At 35.0% G+C, this 6,000-nt stretch overlaps 1 protein-coding gene across 1 annotated transcript in view; it reads right to left on the reverse strand.

The window, feature by feature from the left end:
• LOC134804427 (zinc finger protein ZIC 4) overlaps positions 1–2,699 on the reverse strand; it is a 29,325-nt gene extending 26,626 nt beyond the window's left edge. The window contains exon 1 of the mRNA XM_063777467.1: positions 1,691–2,699. The gene's annotated coding sequence lies outside the window, so the exon portion shown is untranslated. The remainder of the gene's footprint in view (positions 1–1,690) is intronic.
• Between the last annotated feature and the right edge of the window lie 3,301 nt (positions 2,700–6,000).

Consider the following 6,000-nt stretch of genomic DNA (forward strand, 5'->3'; position numbering starts at 1 on the left):
AGGATATAACAGGTATAGGTACCTAAATTCAAAACTACTCTTTTAAATTGTATTACTTACCACATAGATTATGAAGGTTACAGTTATTTATTAACAACACAGGGAAGCCTGTATGGTTTTCATCTAAGCTATAATGTACAATTAGACAGTATTTTTATAGGTACCGATATCCGTGTGTAAAGTTCATCAATTAATGTCCAATGTAAACACGAATAACTTTAGAACAACGGAAATAGGAACTCCAATTGATATTTATTTTATTATTTATGTGTACTTATCTAACTTTAAATGTTATCCAGAGTAAAAAATTATATACCTAGGTATATAATAACGTGGTAATATTTAAAACAGAGGATTAAAGACGTAGGTAAGAATACATAAATATAAAAAAAAATAGTAAAGTTCATTACCTGATGTGTACCTACTACTTATTTATAATAAATACTTTATTTCTCGGTTAATAACTAGGTGTGAAAATATTGTGTAAATTAATCACCCGATGGTAATCATTAAACCTAAATTACCTACAAAATTCTGAATCCAGTTGCCAGAGACCTATTTAAATAATGTAACTACATACACCAGGTACCTAGCTTTGCTTTAATCATCGTCGTCTTCCTAGCGTTGTTTTGAGCCACAGCTTCCTTGGATCTTGGACATATCTTTAAAATTTAAACTAGGCAGGCGTAAACATTTCTTTAAAATGTAAACTAGGTAGACGTAAGCGCTTTGTTTTTTTCAATAAATGTTTTTTTCAAATTGAATTTCTGAGTTGTCTCTATTGTATTTAGAGGAAATAATAGTGGATTTTTTGACACTTTTTATTTACCTGCCTACTTATAAATACTTATGCACGCAGTATTTTTATAGCTACAGGGCTACAGGGTCTGGGTCATTTATTTATTTTATTAAGATCACATTATCATAAATCTATAATGAGTATAATGACAATTAATGTTCAGTCAATGTGATAATATAACAGTTTCAAAGAAACGTTTACCTACTCTCTAGCACGTGGTTAACAGCGTCCACCTACACCTACTGCACAGTTATATCTACATATATAATTATGATAAAATTTCGAGGCACATATGATATAATATATGACATTGATTTAATTTTAAATTTAAACACTAATATGGAAGTAGGTACAAAGTGAAGCACTGAGTTTATTATACATATTAGATATTTAGATAATTATTTATGATGTGGCAGGCGTTTTCTTAGATCAGTGCAATTGATATTTACAGACGGCCCAATTCTAACAATGCTTCTAAGATGTAAGATGTGATGTGATGTATGATACCGATCTGTCAGTATAAAAAGTGAAATTTCTTCTATCGTACTGCTGTGATATCTTAAGAAGCAATGCTCGAATTGGGCCGTGCTTAATGTAATATTTTGTAGGGCTGGTTGGGACACAGAATGAGGAGCTCTACCTACCCACCAATAAGTATTTAATAGTATTTATACGAAACTGACAAACCAAATAAATAGGAATCATCCCATTATTGGATTCTGTTTTAATTGTGTATAAGTTGCAATATGCCATTCCCGTACTAGGTACCTATCCCAGTAAGAAAGGAAAATATTTGCGGGAAAGACACAGCACCATGACCTCTTGAAATTTTGTGTCAACATTTAACAATGTAAAAATGTATATGTGTAAAATATATATGTTAAATCTTACTTGAATAATTTTCAGTCAGTCTTCGTTTCAACAATCACGTAAGTAAAATCACAAATAGTAGTTTGTCGGTTAGCACACGAAAATATATTCAGAGCACTTCACTGAATCTATATCTACATAGAAAATATTTTTCAGTATCTCCAAGAAATTAGAACATTGATCACAGGGTTGGTTGACGCGTTGTTATAAAAATGTTGTTTTGATTTCACAGCCACATTCCGTGATGAAATGAGGTGTAATCGGTAGCATCAGTTTGGTAGAGTGTTTGTAACCGAGCAATTTTTTTTGGTAGAGACGTAAAGCTTCGCGACGTGTGTCCACCGACTCCGCTGAGGCTCTCAGCATGACTGCGGGCTCCCGCGTCGCCGCCCCTCGGCCCAGGCGACTTACTGTTTCTAAGAAAATATTTTGTAAACGAAACGGGCCTGGCTACCCTGCACGCGGTGAGGAGGGCGGTACAGCGTAAACTTTTTCATCCAATGACGCCCGCTCCACAGTTGTAACCGGTAAGTTATAGCCGCCTCCCTCTGTTCATAGTTATACTGCGTGTGCGAAAGAGCCAGATGATCCACGTCGAGCTTATAACGATAGTGTTGAGAAGAAATTTTCTTTGTGTTTGTGTCGTAATGTGTTTGCTTTATCAGATTTACGTTGAAAGCTCCCCGTTAGCTTTCGAGGGCGCCATGTCGAGCGTTCTTTCTAGCGAAGCGCCGAAGGCTCTGGTGGGACAAAGAGAGAAGACGCCGGGAAATGCTCTGGCTAATGTATTTTCCTGTGGGAAGGAAAACACATGTTGTCGCTTTTAATTTAATCGCGTCACGCTGCGAGCGCGTGTCGCGCTTAGAGGTGGGTAGTTTTTCTCCGTGCGCCATTTTCCTACTAAATTATAGGTATTATTTTGCTACATAAATAACACCCGAAACTATGGAGAGGTTATTACTTACGGTGATTTAGTAGGTAAAAGATCGGAAAAGAGAACCCATGGGATCTAAAATAAAACCCGTGATAATTTCATGTCAAACTAGAGATTTTACTTAACACAGTCATAAACTATAACTTTTTTTACACATTTCAATTTCATAAATATTACAAGTCTACACCATAATTATCCTTAATAATAACAAAAATCAATTCCAAAAGTAATGTTTAACTTACCTGAATCGATTTTTATTGACCTTACCTACTGTTTAAATAAGACGAATCAGATTATAATGATGAGAATAAGCCAGGATAATGACGCCAGGATGAATGTTTTTACGACTACGGGGTAACCATATACTTATAGTACTTACATGTTATCTTTACACTAAAATAAGGATAATAGGAGCTATTAAATAGCAAAAATATAAAAGTAATCTGAAATATAGTCGTTATGGGTGCTTAAAAATCAATCCAAGTAATGACATTTTACGAGGATGAAAATACTTATAGGTACCGCTCGAATAGCACACCTCGTATGCAGCTTAACACTTTATAGACCAACTTCCACTTAACATTTCTGACTAAACACAACTATTGTATGTACCTACTTATTCATAATGTCTCAAAAGCGGCGTTAGAAGACGTATTCAGACTGTACGTGTGTCAAAGATACAATGGCCAACCAGCGTTTAAATAAACTAAATTTTGCACTAAAATAATGCATAATTGCACGCGAAATTTGATGTCATTTAATGATGTATAGAACTTTAATGTAATGTATAAAGATAAGAAGTTATGCTAGTTGTTTTAAAGAAAAGCGCGAGTGTGACACGACTCACAGACTTACTGCACGCAGACTTTGGATACTTTTTTCCAGCATAAGTATATGTATTTATAATCACAGTGGTATATTTAATATGCCTCGATGTATTTAAATGTGCTTTATGACTAAAAAATAGTCTATAGTATATTTATGTTACCGGTTTAGTAAAAACACGCATGTGACACCTAAAAATCTCACTTTGAAAATAGTACATCCCCACCCCACTTACCTATTTCATTTTGTCACCGAAACGGACTAAACAAAAATATACATCTTGTAAGTATCAATATTTTTGGACATTAAGGACGTCTATTTACCCATAGTAAATGAAACAATAAAAAATTTGTAAACTGCCTAGAATCCACGGTTATACGTATTCATTACATGTAAGTGAAAGACTGAAATCATAACAATAATATTTGCATTACAATAGGTTTTAAAACATCCCACGGCCAATTAACATTCTGAGCGTACTATGGCTGAATATGGCGCTCTTAAAATAATTGACGCACAATTAATTTGACATTCCGATCCTAGTTTGTAATTATTTAGTAAAAAGTGGCATTCCACGTGGTAGCGCGGGAGGGCACGCCCCCGCGCGGGCTCCATTGGACGCGCGGCGCCCGCGCCGCTCCGCTCGGCGCGAGGTGCGGCCCACTCGCGCGCAAACCTTATTTTTATTTTATTTTATCGTCCGCACGAACAGGCTCGTGATTAATTTAATATATTTTCACCGAGCCTTTATTTCGCTCACGCAATAAGTTTTTTAACAATCTCTGATTAGTGGTGGCCATGAATCCATTTTTTGTAGCAGATTATGTTTATTGATTTCTTTGCGATTAAACCGCGTGGATGTATTTAAAATGATTGAGTTATTTATGAATTAAGGTAAAATAATGGTAGGTAATCGTACCGATATCTTTTTTGTTTAATATGTACACTTTTAATATTTTTTTAAGTACAGCTAGTATCAAATAGGTAGATAGTGAAGGCAAAATTACCAAATACTTAAATATAGGTATCGTAACACACCTTTATTACCATAGAAATAAAGATGTGTTCCGATAGATTTGTCCACTTTGGCCGTGTATTTATTTGATGCTGGCTGTACCTACTTACAGAGGTACGTAAATAAATATCTTGATTCTTGAACGTAAATGATCTAACTAGAATGTTTTTATTTAATAATAAGTCGGATTCTTAATATGCATGGAGGAAGAGGAAGTCGGATTCTGGTATTCCAGGAAAAATCAAAATGACATGTCAGGGGATCTCATAAAGTTTTGGCCCCGCAGAACCAGTACCATTATTTTGAAGCACCGGAATTTTCGGTAGGCACTGGGTATAGGCACGAACCATAGCCTAAGTTTCACTTGGACTATGTGTTCAAAATATTTTCTTTTAAACAAAACAACATTACATATTTTTAAATTAACTGCATTGGTGCTAGATTATACTGACTTTTAAAGATGAAGGTGAAGGTAGGTATGTTCGATATTATTATGATATATTAATAATGCGTTTGATATGACTCCCGTGAAAATTATTGGTTCGAGCTAGAATTTGAACCTCGGTATGAATATTGCACGCCTATCTGTAACAGAATAATTTAATGATTAAATTCACTACGTACGTAGATATTTATATGTACTGAGAGTGACATATTATATTTGTAGTCCAGTCCATGGTAAGCTCTACATCTAACAAAAAAAAAACCACTATTTTACAAACTCCTTGCCATTAAGGAGTACTGTGGTTACACAATAAGATATATACTTCGTTGGATTTTTCTAATTAGTCCGAATGTTACTGTTACCTGTGTGTGTATGTGACGACCGGTCTGGCCTAGTGGGTAGTGACACTAGAGACCCTGCCTGTGAAGCCGATGGTCCTGGGTTCGAATCCCGGTAAGGGCATTCATTTGTGTGATGAACACAGATCTTTGTTCCTGAGTCATGGTTGTTTTCTATGTATTTATATGTTTTCTGAGTACCCACAACACAAACCTTCATGAGCTTACTGTGCGGTTTAGTCAATTTGTGTTAAACTGTCCTATATTATTAATTTATTTACTGTTATCCTACAATACGGACATATTAAAAAATCTAAGTACCTATAAGTGCATATACCTACCTACCTGAAATAAAATAACGATAACCATTTTTAAACATTTGTACAAAAGCTCCCTCGTCAGTTTTATGAGTTGGGGTAGGTATTTCATTAAAATAAATAACGTAATTATTTATTTGGGTGTGTTTTGGGAGTGATGCTACAAATGATCGCACACAATGCCTCCACGGGGCATCTCTGTGTTACGAGCGGTCCACCAGATGGCGCTCTGGTTCAAAGCAATATTATATTAAATTAAAAAATGCTCTACTTACCCTCCAAACCAAACATCCGTTGTATTCTAATGTAAACTCTATGTTAATCTTTCCAAGGTTGCTTTTGCGTAACAACCAAGTCAGAAATTAACCTGATTAACTAAACTTCCGATATAATTAGTTTTTTGTCTAATTTGACTCAATTATTTATTTGGCTCAGTTGGATTTGAGCTCTTGTGGTA

This window comes from Cydia splendana, chromosome Z (assembly GCF_910591565.1).
Source record: "Cydia splendana chromosome Z, ilCydSple1.2, whole genome shotgun sequence".
Taxonomy (NCBI): Eukaryota; Metazoa; Arthropoda; class Insecta; order Lepidoptera; family Tortricidae; genus Cydia; species Cydia splendana.